This window comes from Rhodnius prolixus, unplaced genomic scaffold (assembly GCF_049639745.1).
Source record: "Rhodnius prolixus isolate KJV_2025 unplaced genomic scaffold, Rpr scaffold_8, whole genome shotgun sequence".
Taxonomy (NCBI): domain Eukaryota; kingdom Metazoa; phylum Arthropoda; class Insecta; order Hemiptera; family Reduviidae; genus Rhodnius; species Rhodnius prolixus.
This window is the reverse complement of record NW_027411593.1, coordinates 9,197,191-9,216,208: the sequence shown is the minus strand read 5'-3', so window position 1 is coordinate 9,216,208 and position 19,018 is coordinate 9,197,191.

Below are 19,018 nucleotides of genomic sequence, written 5' to 3'. Positions count from 1 at the left end.
TTATTTTTTATTTTAATTTTTCTAAAATGAGTAAAGAAATACGAAGAATCTATTAAAAGATCTGTTTAATTATTGCTTTCAGTTGAAACCGTAATCTCTATCTCGAATAGTATATGAACTAACTATTTCAATTAGAGATAGTACAGCCTCTACTACGACTGCCTCTTTTCAAATGAGGTGGCTGTCCTAAATTTAAACAAAGATAGTTTTTTTTTTAGTTTTTGCAGGTAGATTTTTAGAGCTCAAGGCAATGCAATGAAATCCTTTAGGATAACTTATAGATGAATTGCGCCAACCATATCGGTCAGAGAATGCACAAACATCGACTTCCCAAGTGTACTATGTGATTGTGACTCTGGTAGATTATGTGAGATAATAAATTTAATTAGATTCGCTAAATCCACACATAACTCACATCACTATTTCTACAGGCTCCATATGTTTATTGTGTGAGTATTGTAGGTATCAGTGTGATAATAATACGTGTTGTTAAGTTGGGTTAACCCGCAGTGACGTCAAGATTCCTGAAGAAGTGGCTAATCCACTTCCTCCCACAGGGGTTTACTGATAGTAGTACTGGATAATACAACCTTTTCAGCGAGCTGAAATTTGAATTCATCCACTGAGAGAGTAGATTGAAGATTTTGTATTAAAAGGGCGGTTTCACCAAAAAGTGGGGAAGGAACACAGGCAATCCAAAATGCCCGTTGGTCCCTTTAAGAGCTTGATGGAAAAATTAGACTAATTGCCAAAAACGTTCCTCGTTACCCATCATCTCATGAGAGATACCGGGGCTTCGAGACCAACAAACCTGGCTAGAGATTGCCGGATAACAGTACAATAAACTAATAAAGCAATGACAGGACACTAGAAGAGCATGGCAATTCAATCGCCACAGTGCACTGAATAAACCTAGAGAGTTCTGGTAAAGATTACCAGATGCCACCAGAATCGCTGGGATGGGAAACATTTAACCTCTCGAAAACGAGGAATCCTAGTTTTTAGAATAAAAACGGGACACACCTCCTACAAAGTGCCGAACAGTCTCATTGGACTCCAACTCAGTCACCTTACTGAGTAAGGCCACAACTAAGAGAGTAAATGCGGATAAAAGAAGGAATTGAGTAAAATTTTTGGTCGAAGGAGGGGGAGCTAGGTATTGCTAGTCAAGGGGTAAAAGGATTCGACATTTCTCTAACAAGGCCACCGTTCTATCGTTCTCTCATCTAGCCTGGGAAAATACAAAGTTTTCAGGAGAAAAGATTCTTAAGATAAATCATTCTTTTCCATGTCTAACAAATTTTCTTTCAGGTTTTATCAACATTTTCCTCAACGTTTATTTTACTATCACTGACCTTAGAAGAGGCTTTGTGAAATGTGAAATTAACTGAGATGAAGCCAAACCTAGCACCTGCAGGTTCTGTGGTGAACTACACTTTATTGACTGTGAAGCCATCATTCAAGAAAGATTTAAATAGCCTGGAAAGCTATCATGAGTTGTTGGAGGAACTATCCAAAATTAAATGTTTTAATAGAATGATTGATTTGCAGGGGATGCTGTAAGCTCTCAATTTGCTAGAATTAAGATTTTATTCAACAGAATGTTCATCTGGCAATAAAAGTGTAGCTCTGAAAGCTTTTTTGACAAAAAATAAATATTAACATTACTTTTAAATGCAATTTCTTAATGTGAACTCTGATTATGTTCCTCTAATTTGGACTAGAGATGGACTTTTACAGACATAAATCACTTGATATTTAATTGAAACAAATTAAAAGAAAAATAATTGTATAGAAAACATCGAGAAAGCGGCAAAAATACTAGGGAAAATCGACGATGAATCTAGGCGCAAAGTTAATGCTGTGTACGGTGAAGAAATTGTCTGCCTCCATTGCTCCAGAGATAATCGGCATTAAATCACGTGGTAAAGGTGCTGTAATTTATATTATTTAGAGAACTTATTATATATCGTCTGCAATAACCGACAGAGAGAGAGAGGTAAAACTGTAGCCGGCAGAGGATGTCTTCAGATTTGGTAGTATTTATAAAATATAGTTTTTCAGAGGTTTATTACAAAATAATTTTCTTTTGTAATAAGAATTTCGTTAGAGATATTGTTTTTATTATATTTTATCAATAAATATCACGTTTAGCTCAGTAATTAGATATTTATCTTCTCTTATTATTAGGGGAAGGATGTGAGGTTGATTGCGTCAACTTTTGGGAATTAGATGATTATGAAATACAGTAATGGTAGACGAAATGGAGAAACCCTACGCAATTCAAAGCTTCTCAGAACTAAATCAACCCAATAATAGAAATAGAAATAGAAAAGAGATTTATTATTCTGGGACAATTGTCCCCTAAGAATAAATACAGGAACAAATAGAGGCCTTAACAGTTTGGCCTGTGATTATACAGAAATTAAATAAATAAGTATTTACAAAAAGTGAAAATAAAAATAACAGCAGAAATTAAGGAAATAAATTAAAACAATTAGAATTTCGGAGGAAGCTGAATAGAAAGGAGATAACTGAATAGACGGGATTTAAAGATAGATAGGGTAGGAGCATGGCGGACAGGTTAGGTGTTCCAGAGAGAGGTAGCACGTATTAGGAAGGACTTGTCAAAGGATGAGGTACGGTGAGAGGGAATATAGAGATCAGATGAGCGAGATCTGGTATTGCGGGAATGTATCGAGGATTTGAACTTAAGGAGTTGAAAAATATAGGAAGGCCTTTGAGACAGGATGACTTGAAAAAAGAAAAAAGCCAAAAGATATTGGGCGGCGATAGACAGGAAAAAGCCACTTCAACTCATCGTAGCAGTGGCGAAATGCGAGAGTCTCTGGAAATGCTGAAAATAAATCTTATGAAGCAGTTCATGGAGGCGCTTGAGCTTAGCTTCAATATCACCAGAAAGACCGGCCACTCACTAAGCAACCATAGTCGAAATGGGGGAAAAGGTGTCAGGAAACTATTAAACTGCTTTAGGATATGGATGGAACGACGAGAGATTTGGGAAACATGGTTTTTCCAAGGATAGGTTTTGATCAAAAAAGTGATACCAAGGTTTACCTCTGAAAACAGAGGAACAATATTTTATTGGGATATTGTAAAGGAAAAGATTAGGAAGAGGAGCCAATGATTTAAGGGAGTTGGTTGGAGCCAATAACAATAGCTTTGGTCTTTTCTACATTCAGGGTAAGCTGAATAGTAAGTGTTTGTTTGAGTAGCAGTCATAGTCAGTTATTTGTACTTGCATCAGTAAGGGATGGTAAGCTATTTAGGACCGTTAAACCCAAATAGCTGGTAACATCAAGTGCATCAACAGCCCCTGAAGTAGATAGTGATCTGTATAAATTAGGTGAGGCACCAACAGGGACACAAAGAACCAAGATGAAATAGCTAGGAGCTTCTAATATCTAATTACACTCAGATTGTGCCAATTCCAACCAAACTTTACACCAGCTGTTCCTGAAGCAAGCAAATGGTTCCCTTTTTTAATCTGCGTACAAGGAAGGGGAGCGAAACAAGTAAAACAAAACAAACGAACAGACAAATTGATGGACTATGTTTTCAAGCTGTAAGCGAGCCTCATAAAAAAGTAAATTGAAATCCTGTAACTCGTGAGTTACCAATAAAAGTAATACTAATAATGATGATAGCAGATGTGTTTTATTTCATATACCAACTAAAAACTAATTCTATTCATTAAACATACAGAAGCAGATCATGCTATGCAATCAAAACAATTAAGGAGCCCCCACGTAGCAATTCATAAGCATCGAACAAAAAATTGAATATGATTGATGAAATATAGAACAGTATTATATTTCTAATGAAATTGAACCTACAATTATCATTACTTAAAAAAAAAGCAAAATCAATCAAAACGAATGTGGAGCGTGATTTCCCCTTCACATTAAATTATGCACCATTATTTGTACTCAGACGCTTTTATGCAGATTGCTTTCATGGAAACCAATATAGCTCTCTAATTTTTTTTTTCCGCCCCCAGCTTTCTAAGTACAATGTAATTTAATTAAGGTAAGCTGAGTCCATATGTAGTGTGCCTTTTTTGACCAGTTCAAACATGCTCTCTCTTTGAGAAGAACGATTCGGCGACAATTCTCAGAGCACTTTGTTTGTGTTGTGCTCGATTTAGAGAATAGGATATTAAAGTCTCTCATTTACAAAGAGAGAATACCAACTACTCCCAATTATAATTAAAAAAAAAAAAAATTAAAAAAAGGTATTTTTACTGATGTAATCGAGTAGAAAATGGCAACGTCAACATTACTTCTTTAAAATGGTACCAACTTTAAATATTCTGAGGGAAAAAGCATGAATCAGCAGTTATTTTATCTGTTTAGGCTGCAGCAGGGGGGGTAAATCTTCAATCTTCTGCTCCCAAATCGTATTTATCTGTATCATGGTCATAAAATACATGGAATAGAGAACATGGCTGCTCACGGTAATCGGACTTCCTGACACTGGCCTCTTGTGGAAGCTTAAGAATATTTTACCAGCCACGTTTTATTTAATCATAAAATCTTACTTGTCCGACAGATACTTCCGAGTGCAAATAGGATCTTCTTTCTGCCCACTTAAACCAATCGACGCTGGAGTTCCACAGGGCAGCATTCTGGGTCCTATTCTCTACTCCATTTACACTTCAGACATACCAACAGATCCTAACACTACACTTCTCACATACGCAGATGACATCGCCTTACTGTCTACTAATCATGATCCTGTCGTAGCACACAGAAATCTGCAATCACATCAAGAGATGGGCTATTAAACTTAATGAAACCAAGTCTTAAAACATCACCATCACTCTTCGGCGCATTACTCTTCCTCCAGTCATCTATAACCTAACACCTCTACCAGCAGTGAACTTTGCCCGCTACCTTGGGCTTTACTTAGACCGAAGACTTTCTTGGAACCCCCACACTAGACTTAAAAGAACAGAACTGAACGGACGCCATCGACTACTTAAAAGACTCTTAGACGATAGATCAAAACTCTCTCTGGACAACAGAAAGACTGATTTATACTTCTATTTTGAAACCCATCTGGGCGTATGGAATAGAGCTGTAGGGTTCAACCAAACGCTCCAATCTCCAAAGGATTAAATCTCGTTCAATCTAAAATACTACGAACTATTGTAAACGCTCCATTTTATGTCTCCCAACCTGGACTATACACACTGACCTTAACTTTCCTTTTATCACCGAAGTTGCTAAAACACTATACAAGGAAACTCCACTTCAGCCTGCATTCTCATATAAATCTTCTAGCTAAAAATCTTTCTTCTAGAACTCTTCCTGATAACCCGGGGACAAGACGCCTTAAGAGACAGTGGCCTCGTGATCTCTCAAGTGAATAAAGCGACTAACAGCCTAATGTTTTGGAGTGTTACCACTGGGTAACTTCTCCACTCGTATGCCTTTGTAATTCATAGTTCTGTTAGCGCCAACGCGCTGATTGTAGCAAAAATAAACGCCAAAAAAATCTCGTGAATTTATTGATAAGCCAATAATTAAAGATTGCGTGCTCTTTTAAAAGTAGTCAGAGATGTAAATTAAAAAAAAAAAAAAAAAAATGGCATTAATACAAAAAACTACTGTAAGTAATTTTTCGCTAGAAGCTGTAAAATTAAGGTGAAACAATTCAATTCAATCATAGATGTTAGAGATTAATGTTAAATCAACTGTAACCCTTCTAGGTGAATTTATGTACAACAATAAACCATAATTGACATCCGTTGTTAGTTAAGTGGTATGATGGACAAGCCGTGTTTCATCCGGTTTGATACATTAGCCTTGTATTTGGGAGCTGAAAGTAGGATAGATGACTGCCTATCCTGGGCTGGATGAAGCTACTTACCAAAGGGGATGTATGGTTTTCGTCGTTTTCGTATCGAAGTACCATCCAACCCAAGTGTGACTCCCTGACCAACTAAAATCCCATTTGCATGGAAATTGAAGGTTTATTTGTTTTAAAGGGTTATGTATATATTAGGATAAGCATTAACGTTGATGCACTCTCTTAACAACATTTATACTCTCTCTCATTCTAACCCACCCACACAATCAGTCTTCTCTCTCTGTCTCTTCTAGATCCCCACATACAGCTCGTGGAACTATAATATGTCTCCATCACATCGTACGTCTGATACATTAGTAAAACATGGTGCATATTCATAGCTTACTTACAACAGTGTTACTGTTCATGCAAAGTATTTCCTGCTACAATCTGCATTGCATAACGTAGCAGAGTACTTTTTGCCATTCTAAGAACCTATAATTGATGCACTTTTCGCACTTTATTCCAGTATAAACACTAAAATAGTATTGCAATTTAGAAATGAAATGAAACTAGCACAGCAATTAAGTGTAAATTCAACAATTGAAGCTAACAAAACATTGTGAACTCTGCGAAGCATAAATATATCTGGTCCCCCTTCTTAAAGAGTTATCGAAGTCTAAATTTCAGTTATCGAAGTCTGTATGTATAATTTAAAAAAAAATTGGCAAAAACAATTATCTTAATTAAATAATTTATTATACAAACTAATTATGTATCTAATAAAACTATGCTTAGGTACGAAACTAGTATCCATGATCAGATAGAATTTCATCATAAATAACTTTTGCTACAGTTAAGACAACTTTCAACAAGCATAACCCTAAGTCAACTGACTTAACTTCAGTTTAATGAAGCACCTAAGTCCTTCAATGAATTATTAGTTTGATTCTAAAATGTTTAATAAAGTTATATATTCATATAAATAATTAACTCTATATAATTAACACAATTTTTATTTAAAGCTTGAACTTATCCTTTTTGCAAATCTGGTTTATTATATTTTCAAAACTAAAAAAAAAAACTTTTCCAGCATTCAGAAATAGAGGAACATGTTTTTCCGTTATTTGCAGCCTGCCAACAGCGCTTCTTAACGGGAAAGCTGCTTCTGGATATTACTAGAAATATCAGAAGAGGATACTATGAAAAGGCGTTTCGTTCGCGACTCTCTGACGCATAGATCGGCCATTGAGCGACGGAGAAATGCACAAGAACGCCTTTTACGGCCCGCCCAATGCGTGTAACATGAGGTGGTCGAAGGGAAGGTGTACCTGGTCGTACACGTGCTACCCTTGGACCTAAGCCATACGATAGCTTTTCGCTATAAAAAGTTCGATTGAATCCTTGAGGATGCTCACAATTTCTTTCTGGGATCTTCTAACTCTGGTTTATTTCAGACATTCACTAGTGTACAAAGAGTATTATCGCATGGGCCAGGCAGATGATAGCCTTTGTAGGTTGGGTCAGGAAGAGGAGGAAAGGGCACACTGCACGTGTTGTGTCAGTGTGAGGGGCTTGTCCTAGCTAAGGATGTTACTTCTCGGGGAGGAAAAACCAAGGCCTGAGGAACTTTACCCAAGAGTCGCTCTCCAGGATTAAGAGTCTGATTAAACGGACGGGTCTGGAGGGCGTGCTCTAAAGTTGGGGAGCCACAATAGATTCAAAGGGGTCGCTGTGGCGTAGGCCTTAAGAGCCACCCTAATCTAAAGAATTATAGTTGAATTTGATTCAGATGAGAGAAAAACATTTCTTGAGAACATGAGGAAGAAGGAACACGTGAATTTATTAGTTAAGAGATGTTCCTTGAAGGAAGTGGTCGGGAGGCCAGCGGCTTTACAATCTACTTAGAGGATTGTTTGAGATGGTGAGAGATAGCAGAGTGGATCTGGATTTTTGGAATTGGAATCATGGAATTTTTTTCCCCCATTTGTAGAAAAGAAATTTTTAGGTATGTGTGGAAGATTAAGTTTGAAGGGATGCTGACAATTTGGCCAAGAACTATTGACTGGAAAGAATACGTACGATAGGAGTTGGAAGGTTTGGTTAAAACCGCTAACCACGTATCAAAAGAGGTGATAAAAATCCATAAAAACACTGAAGTCATTCCTTCCCTTTTCCTTTCACTTAACAAGACAGAACACTAAACGGCCAAATTAGGCTAAATATTCTGTTAAGCCTTTTAAACTTTCTCGGACAAAATTTGAATCTCGAGGAAAGGGATTAGCTATGCGGTTAGCGTATGGGATTCCTATGCGGAGGTCCCGGGTTCGAATCCAGCTGATGGCCCTTAGAAGCTTCTTACAGCTCACTGACCGGTGATGGAGAGTGTTGTCTGTAACTCTGAGGACACTGTCCGGAGACCGGCAGTGTACTGAAAAAAGCTCCGGGCGCCAATATCCACAGATGCTGACGCGCCTTAAATCATTAAAAATAAATAGCACTCGAAATTTGAACTTTTTTTTTTTAATCTACCAATTGTCGTTAATTCGGATGCCCGGTAATTTGTAAGACAAGTGCCATTCCAGATCTGGAGGAATCAGTTCCAATGAAAGAAGAATGTGGAGCGCTACCTAGTAGTGGATGCGCCCAAAAATTAATAATAATGGACCAATTATCTATCGATTACGTAAAAAAAAAATGCAGCTGAATAAAAAACAAAATCTTTTTAATGTTATTATGCACGCACCAATTATTAACCAAAATGGTTACTATACTAAAATCATGAATGACAAACAGCACAGCGCCCAGCATTATCTTTCAGTAACCATCTTATAAGACCCGGAGACTTATTGATAAAATGTTCAGTCAGCGTGAACTCACAAATGAGAGGCGATTAACTACGGAGGAAGCGGCACAAGAACTTTACAAATGGTTAAATGTATACAATAGTGGAGTAATTGTGAACGACACTTCACAATGGCCAAAAGCATCACAGTTTGAATGTTACCCTCGCTGTCGCTTTTGGGGTCGACAAATCGGTTACCACACTTAAACAGTTCCTCCCAATAGTTTCTATCTATTATGCAAATAGTTTGAAATGATTTTCTCCCCCTCTCCATTCAGCCCCCTACTCTATTCATAGTGATTCAAAAAAACAGGTGCTGGGTTGACTATTGTCTGAAGAGAGAAGTGCTCTTCCCACATTATAGTCATGTGCACCTGTTATTAAAAAATAAGACTGAATATTCTTTCTTTTTGTATTATTATCCACTCAATGGGAGGTTTATCTGACATCAGCTGGACTAGAATGGCTGAAATCTCGCTGTCACATGCTCTTACCGCAAAAAGCGCGAATTAAATTTCCCTTAAAGTTAGGAATTCGTATTACAAACACTTCAATATTATTACAGTCGAGCCTCCCATAAAGGACACTCTCACTAGCGGCCACCTCCATTTATGGACAGTTTTTGGAACCTCCGCCTAACGGACACTCTACATAGCGACCGCGGACATTGATTTTCAGGGAACGGATCAAATGTTTCACCTCCCACCAACGACCACCTTATTATTAAAAGTTCGTTTGACGCGCTGATAAAAAGAATTATCCCCTCTCAAGTTTTTGTTTTTTTCCTGGTTTTTCCTAAAGTTTCCTATATAAGCTCCATATATCTTGTACCATTTTAATCATTTTTCAATATTACTTTGGACGAACAATATTACTTTTTCCCGATATGTCTTTCAAACGGAAGTAGGTAACTCTATAATAGAAAATAAATGTGTTGGAAGATTTTGCAAAAACCAAATCCAGCCATCGTCAACTTGCCGAAAGGTTTGTTCTAATTTTTGTAATAATAGATGATAGTATGATGATAATTTTACCATAAATTATTACTGTTATGAATAAATGTGATGATTATTATAAAAATTATTAATTAAGTCAATAATATGTAGTTTTTTGATCAATTTTTTTGGATAATTAAGGAAAACTTGATGCATTATCATATAGCTGCAATAATTATGCAATTATATACGTTTTTAAATCTATTAATAATAAACAATTTTTAAATAGATGTTTTGGGGGGAAAAACCCATATTTTTTCATTATGAAACTTGCCTACCTCTTTCTAACGACCACTTCCAAACAGCGGCCACTTTGCTTTCCCCCGCCAGTGTCCGTTATTGAGAGGTTCGACTGTATATATAATATTCTATTGCAGGAGCGGTTAGAGGCGAGGCCGTGCAAAGCTAAGATGTATTTGGGTAGTAGGTTCGATTCCCGGTCTTAGACCTTGTATTTTATTTAATGGTTAATATGAGAAATTGAATAGTAAAGTATGTTTGCAATTCGCCTCCGTTCACGACGCCTAATTTGATCATAAAGCTTATCTTGAAAATTTAGGCATTACTTTACTTATCTATTCTATTAAAGTAACTGTTGCTATTAAGTTTCCCCCAAAATCTTATTGAAATCATTGTTCTTTTACAAAACTTCGAACAATCTAATTTGGAAAGTGTTGAGGTCAAAAGAAAAACCAAAACATTAAGGATTTTTCAAAGGAGTAAGAACAAGAATAGAACTTAAAGGGAAGGGATTAGCGCAATGTTTAGCGTATTCTAATGCATTCCAATGCGAAGATTCCAGGTTCGAATTCAGGCTGCTGGCTTTTAGATTTTCTCTTTCTAGGAGCTTCTTACAGCTCGGTGATAGCTTGTGTTGTCTGTAACGAGAGAACACTGTCCGGAGATGACAGGAAATGCACTGAAATCTTTGATGTAGATGCGCCTTAAATTAAATAATAACAATACTATCATTTTGTTATTATTAATAATTTTGTTTTAACATAGAACAAAAGGCAAAGCTAATCTACCGACCGCACAGTTTGGTAAAGAAAATAAAGAAAAACGGCTTAATAATTTTTTTTTTTTTTTTTAAATTTATTTGTTAAGTTACACCAGCGCTAGATGCACTATTAGTAACAATGTCAATAACTGACACCACTACAAACTCACTAATTGAGTGGAGAAGTTACCCAGTGATAACACTCCCTAAGTCATCTCTAGGATTAGCTACTCTAGTCAGAAGAGAGAAAATCGCGAGGCCACTGGCGTTTTAGTCGTCTGGGAGGATGATCTGGATGGTGATGAGATGATAAGTGGCGGATAAGAGGATTGGAATGAGAGTGCATGTTCTGATGAAAACTTTTATAGCGAGTTCGTGCAACCTTACCAACAAACGGAATTTCCAGGTCTGTGTGGATGGTTAGATTAGAAACATAAAATGGAGCGTTAACGATAGTGCGGAGAATTTTAGACTGAAGAGATTGAATTCGTTGAAGATTGGAGCGTTTCGTTGAACCCCACAGTTCAATACCGTACGTCCAGGCGGGTTTTAGTATGGAATTGTAAATCAGTCGTTTGTTATTAAGTGAAAGTTTTGAACGTTGGTCTAGAAGTCTTTTAAGTAGTCGATAACGCCTATTAACTTCAGTTCGTTTAAGTCGTGTGTGCGGGTTCCAAGTCAGTCTTTTGTCTAAATAAAGCCCAAGATAACGGACAACAGTGGCAGGAGGAATTGGAATTGAGTCATAGAAAATCGGAGGAAGAATGATACGGCGGAGAGTAAAAGTAATATTTTGAGATTTGGTTTCATTTAACTTGATTTTCAATTTTTTTAAACCATTCCTCAAGAGAAAAGAGATGTGTTTGAAGGTTTCTATGTGAAGTTACCGGATCAATGTGAGGAGAAAGTATAGCGGTATCATCTGCATAAGTTAGAAGGACAGTCTCAGGATGGATTGGTATGTCTGCTGTGTATATAACATATAGGATAGGTCCTAAGATGCTTCCTTGAGGAACACCCGCTTCAATGCGATGTTTAGCTGAATACGATGTCCCGATTTGAATTTGAAAATGACGATCAGACAAATAGGATTTAGTGAGTGAACGGAAGAATGCCCTTGAGTTTCCAGAGCAAGCCCGGGTGCCAAACCCGATCGAAGGCTTGCTTCACATCGAGAAAGACACCCGAGCAACACTCTTTCTTCTCAAGGGAGGATGAAATCGTGTCTACCACTCGATGGCACTGTTGTACGGTAGAGTGTTGTCGCCTAAATCCAAATTGATGATCTGGAATAATTTTAGAGGATTCGAGTATGGGAAGAATTTGTTTTAAAAGAAGTTTCTCAAGAATTTTGCCAAGAATTGGCAGTAGACTAATTGGTCGGTAAGAAGAAGAAAGATGAAGTGGCTTGTTAGGTTTAGGAATAGGATAAATTAAGGAGGATTTCCATAGAATCGGGAAGTAAGTTGTTCTTAGTACTGAATTGTAGATAGTAGTTAAGAGGACTATTGCTTTTTTGGGAAGACGTCGGAGAATTTTAGCAGTTATGAGATCAGGGCCAGGGGCTTTCTTAAGAGAGAGATGTTTAATGATAAATAGAATGTCAGAAGGAGTGAAATGTTTCGGTGGTAAGGACTTAATAAATTATAAAAAAAAACATTAAAATAATGTTGTGCACGTACATTGTATGGAAATGAAATAAAAGAAAGAGCGGAAACGCCACATTATTAACTTCTGCTAAAAACAGGAAGTCGAATCTCCAAGAAAGAAAAGGAAATAGAAGAAAATGAAAGAGCAGTAATTTAGAAATTAATAACCAGTTTATTCTATTATTGTCACCATTATTATTACCTGAGAAAACTTAACGAATGTTTAGAATATCCAATAAACATTTAATAGCTGAGTTAATACGAATTCCAAAATGTAATAGCATCAGTATCAAACCATAAGCTGAGAATTTGAAATAAGAAATTCAACATTAAAAATAATCTAAAAATTATAAAAATGAAGTTAGATGTAGTAGTTTTGATGCTTAATGCTTTATCCAAAAGGGCGTTAATCACACAAAGAAGAAGAACAAAACATCATGACGACTTGCCCAGTAGAGTAGAAATTCAATTTGTGTCACAACGATTTGTCTAGCCGATATAAACTGTCAACTGATTAGATTTGATATTTGTAAAAATGTTCGGCCTTATTCAAGTCATTAGGGTGGTCATTTAAAAGGTTAATTCAAATTCTAAAAGTATTAAGCAATCGCTTAGCCTCAACAAAGAAATAAGTGACCATAATGGAGAAAATTCTACAATCTTAATAAATAAAAGAAAAATTTAAAAATCCCATATTAATAAAAGTTACCTGAGGAAATATTTGTTCAAAAAAAGGGAACCATCCAGAAACTCTAGTCCAGTAATTAACTTTAAATCTAGTTAGAAGACTTCTTTTTTTTTTTGGCCCTTCGCTATAATTAAACCTAATTAAAACTATGGAAGGTACGATAAGATAAAGAAAATGTATTAAATCTTGCCCTAATTATTAATTAACACTGAACTTAAACAAAACTTATAATTGAAGATAACATTGTAGATAATGTTTCAAAGATGTCGCCTTGTACAAAGTTTAACCTTGTCATCATGAAGTAATAAAAGAAAAATTCATGCTCAGATGTTTAGGATACGTTACCCAAAAATTATTTAATGTACCTAACTTTTTTTATTACGTTTTTTTTTTGACGAAGACCTTATTTCTCTAGATATATTCCTTAAAAAAAAGGTTGCAATATCTAAGCGTGCATTTTCTTTTTCTTGAATTCCATAAAACGAATCGATAAATTCTATTCAATCAGAAAATTCGATTAGATAAACCATCAGAAGGAACAGCAACAAAAAATGGTACAGCAATTTGAGTCGAACATAATCTAATTTAAAACCTTCTTTAAATAGTTCATCTTCAATCTCACTGCATCAAGAGTTCAACGACACAAATTATATGAAGTGTTCAATCAAGAAGATATTATCAATTAGTAAATCAGCGATTTGCTTTGTAAAATAAAAATTTCTTTCACTAAAAATCGTGTACCATCGTGGGGCACGATGACTTAGGAGCTCTTCAATTCCCACTTTACTCAAATAGATAACATGTTCTGTAGTAATCTAAAAACGTTGTTCTAACAAAGTATCAGTTCAGTCAAATTGAAAATAATCTCAAATTTCTGTCTTAAAAAATTTTACTGGATACAATTTAAAAAAAAAAAAATGATGTAGAGGATTCACTCCAATTTCTGGAATTAGGGACATCTACTCAGGTAACAAAACCTTCGAAGGACACAACCTCATAAAATATTTTAAATCTCTACTTAACAAACCTATTCTTACTCAGATTTACCCAAAAGTGGAACCGTAATAAGCAGTTCACTTACAACTGGCCAATTTTTTCTTTTTAAATTTAAAATTATGAAATACTATGCAGGAATTAGAACCTATTAGAAGATCCTTAAAAAAGATGCCTCATGTCTAATATACCTCAGGAAGTTCTAAAAATGAGTTTTCTCGGAAAACTGTTTCAAATAATAGTGATGGATTATAGTGAGAGCATAAAGTTTCATGAATAATTTTCTTGTATATTTTAAGAATACTTTAGGTTGGCGGATATTGCTCAAAGCCACATCGTTGGGTTACCTTGAGTTACCACTTTTTTCTATTCAGAGAAACAAGAGTTATTATTATTTTTAAAGAAGTTTGAAATCTGTACAAGAAAGAACAAAGTCCAATCTGTAAGACGCTGAAAAAAGAAAGCATTTTGGACGGGATAAATATTTCGCTGATCAGTCTTAAAGTAGATCTGGACTGGCGGTACAGACGGCGTGGAGTCAGCAATGGGTAGGAGAGGCAAGATTAAGAAAGGAATATTGAGAGAAGCAGAGTATGGTATTTCTGGTATTTTTCCTTGGTTAGCTGGTTAGAAAGGAATTTTAAGATCAATACATAGTGTGAGGTTTGTGAGGTACAAGGAGGGCATCAACCACTTATCGTAGTAGCTTAGATTAGAATGTGTGTATGTCTGTCTAAACCCCAGGAGTATTAAAACAGTTCATATGCATAAGTTTGATTGTATATTAAAATTAAACAGTTTTCAGAAAAAATTTTAAATAAAAAACTAGCGCGATTGCAGTCCTTCCTTTTTAAAAAAAACGAGAGAATGTTAAAAGAAAGAAAAACTAGTCCAGGATGGTTAAAAATAATTAATTAGAAATAATGTCTGCGAGTTATTTAGACTCATTCAATTCATTTACTCAGCGCCTTTCAACCTTGGTGGGGCTTGGTGAAACTCGCTAGATAATTTCTCTCTGCCTATCTCACTTCTCCCAGTGCAGCATCATTCTCTCCTAAGACTTGTCACCAAAACCACCAGCGCATTATAATAGATGAAGACTGATGGTGCTTGTCACCGCAGAGACCGTTCTTGCTAAGCACACCGACCTGGTGGTACACCCTTACAAGCGCATTCCTTCCCTTGTCTAAGATCTAACCTTAAGAAAAGAGAAAAGAAAGAAAGAAAAATAAAAGAGAGATACATCCTCTACTGGCTCTAGAAGTAAAGAATAGGGGGAGATATCTGAGGTAATAGTAAGAAGAGCCTTCTACTTGGAAACTTGGTCGAATGAAGAAGCGGAGATACTTTCACAGCGCATTCAGAAGGGAATGGGGTATAGCATATCCCATATCCCAAGAGATACCAACGATACCTTTAGAAAAAGGTAGATGATTTTTCTCCCTGTATATAAGCACCCGGAGAACTCAACCCTGCTTCTCAGTCGGTGCTTACATATCCTTCTTAGACTTACTACTCACACCAGCAGCAAACCACTACTGGATATACACCAAGACAATAAATAGTACACAGAACAAACTAACTCTAGCCTCCTTTCTTCCCCTTAGGAAAATGAAATCAAAGTTTCCATTCTAGCAAATGAAAAACTTATATTCCTTCTTGGAAACAATAGTTTTCTAAAAGAAAAACATTCGTCTTAATCAATTTTTCCATCTTGTAAATAAGCCACACTATTATTATTAACAATTTAAAACATCAGACTTGACTGTAACAATTTTCTCTCACTAAAATATTGAGGACAAGATGGAGAAAACCTTGACGAAAATAATGAGAGACTACTGAATTTTCAGTTAAAAAAAAAATGCATTTATTTACAAAGTGCACTGTTAGTTCAATGCACTTTGTGAAGTTGACGGAGTACCTAAACAATCAGTACAGAAGGACACACCAACCTTCAAGGTAAACATGCATAATGTAACACAAATACAAATGTTTCATAAGCCCTAAAAATGAAGTCTACAGATTGAAAGCTTGACATTAATGCAAATAAACAAAAATTTTTTGATTAAAATCTGCAATAATCTTTCTTCCACTTGGAAATATGATCTCATTTAAGATCATATTTGGAGTCAACAGTTGAAGGGCCGAAAATAAACCTTTCTCATAATTATGTGAATCAATTTACTCTGGAAATAGATAATACCCTAATACTTTAATCCGATTAGAGACACCACCTTTCACAAACGAATGAATTACATTAAATAATACGTGAGCATAAAAAAAAATTATTACGTGGTGTTTACAGCATGATTAGGCTATAACTTTAAGGCAAACTTGGGGTTTAAGGGGATAAAATATTTTCCAAAAACTCCCGTGAAATGGTGAAGTTAAATGTATATTTGAATTATACTGCAAACCAATTTTACCAGTAATCTCAAAAAAAAACGCAGCATTAATAATAATAGATTCTTTAACTAGAAATAGTTACCTAAGAATATTTTGAATAACAATTATTATTACATTTCACTCCAGTACAAACAAGTAACTGCAACAAGTTCGAGGTAGTCTATTATTTTCATGTTAATACATTAAAAAGACTATTAAAAGAATATCAGTGCAGATACAGAATTGAAAAAGACAAGATGGTCATTGATAGTTATGCCATTTATTTAAAATAAACCCACTGTTTGCCACGAATAGATTGAATCAATCAATCAATAAAAAAAGGTAATATAATTACTTAAGTGTTGAATAAACCACCGAACAACTACGAGGGTCGTTTGAAAAGTCCGTGCAAAGTCAGAGAGATAGCACCATTGGCGCGTATCGAGGTTATGTTTAGTTAGTAGCATCTCTTGGAAGAACACACACCAAGTTTCAGCCAGATCGGTCTATTTCTTTGTGTTTGGCATTCGTTTGAACCGAGGAAGTTGAGTGATTTTCAAAAAATGGACGAAAAAGAATTTCGTGTGTTGATTAAACACTACTTTATAAGAGGCAAAACGCCTGAGGAGACTAAAGAGAAGCTTGATAAACATTATGGTGACTCTGCACCTTCGATTAGAACAGTTTATAAGTGGTTTCAAAATTTTCGGAGTGGCCATATGGGCACAAATGACGCTGAACGTTCTGGACGCCCTGTTGAGGTTACTACTCCAGAAATCATTGATAAAATCCATGATATGGTGATGGATGACAGAAGAGTGAAGGTGCGTGAGATTGCTAGTGCTGTGGGCATCTCGAATGAACGGGTACATAATATTTTGCATCAACATTTGGACATGACAAAGCTATCCGCAAGATGGGTGCCGCGATTGTTCACGCTTGACCAAAAACGAAATCGTGTGAAGTGTTGCAAGGACGGTTTGCAGCTGTTCCAGAAGAATCCGCAGGACTTTAAGCGTCGTTTCGTCACTGTGCATGAAACATGGATACATCACTACACTCCTGAGACCAAAGAACAATCTAAACAATGGGTTACCAAGGGGGAATCTGCGCCAAAAAAAAGGCGAAGACCGTTCCTTCGGCCGGAAAGATTATGGCGACTGTCTTTTGGGATTCGCAAGGAATAATCCTCATCGACTATCTGGAAAAGGGTAAAACTATTACAGGTGCATATTATTCATCGTTATTGGACCGTTTGAAAACCGAGCTGCAAGAAAAACGCCCACGATTGGCCCACAAAAAAGTCAACTATGTTGAAAAATAAAAAAGGTTTACCCCAAAAAATTAAGTAGTTTTTATTTTTGCACGGACTTTTCAAACGACCCTCGTATTTCCTTAATATTACGAATTACTAATTCATCTAATTGAAAATGTAAACCAATTAATGTTCAACTCTAACGAAAGGTCCAATATTGAACAAATACAAGAACTACTCTTGGTTGTTAAAATTAAAAGTTATTTAGTTTCTTTTCTTGCAAATCAACTCAATCATTACTTGTTCTATACCTAGTCTTTATCTAGGGGTGAATCAATATAATCAATTGAACATAAAACAAATTTGATACACAATGAAGAAGAAGTAGAACACAATAAGAAATGAGCAGATAAGTAACCATACTAAAATTATTTAGACAACACAATTAGCAGCAATTCTATACATACCAGGACAGTCTATATCACTTTCTGATTGCATACCCTTAATTATAAGCTGCCTAGAAATAGATATATTTTGAAGTATATCAATACAGATAAAAGTGAAGTAGAAAATGTTAAAAATTTACTGCAAATTTCAGATATAATGATAAGCTAAATGATCTCTACTGCTGGTACCACTGAAGCATTAAAAACTCGAGCAATATCAGCTAGATATATTTTATCGTAAATTAGATGTAAGTGCGTACATGTTAAAGTATATATTATATATATCCAAAATAATGTAAGTTTATGTCAATATATAGCAAACTAACTCTATTTGTAACAGGGAATATCCCCCTACAAGCGAATAAATAAATCTATATCTAAATTAATAAGCAATTCTCTGTTCTATATTATTCACTATACTCCTCGTAAGATCTCTGTTTGTAGCGATCAGGTATCTGGAAGTTCTTAGCTGATTGTGGGGACACTATTAATGCTACTAAGAGCAGCATCAAAGAATGTTCTTTGATCATTTAAAATAACAGTTGTAAAGCAACTGAGATGTTTTAACCTTGTTTTTTCTTGTTTACAAAACTTGGTATAAACTTTTCCTTTTTTTGTCTGACATCATTCGGATAATTCAGATTTAATTAAAACTGTAGGTTTAGTAAATTGTTTTTCCCAAATTGCAAAATTTCAGATATAAGCATAACAATTTACTTCTAAATTGAATCTTTACTTGAATTTCCATTATTTGTTTCATAAACTATACTTTTAATGTAATCTGTTTTCTTCAATTTTAAGCTTTTAAAGAGATTACAGTCACACAAACTTTTTCTAAGTCTCACTTTGTCCAAGATATTTGGACACACAAAAAAAGTAAACAGTTTTAGTCAATTCTTAATTGTTCTACAACTTTTAAAACCAAGTATTTACTAAAACAAAACCTAG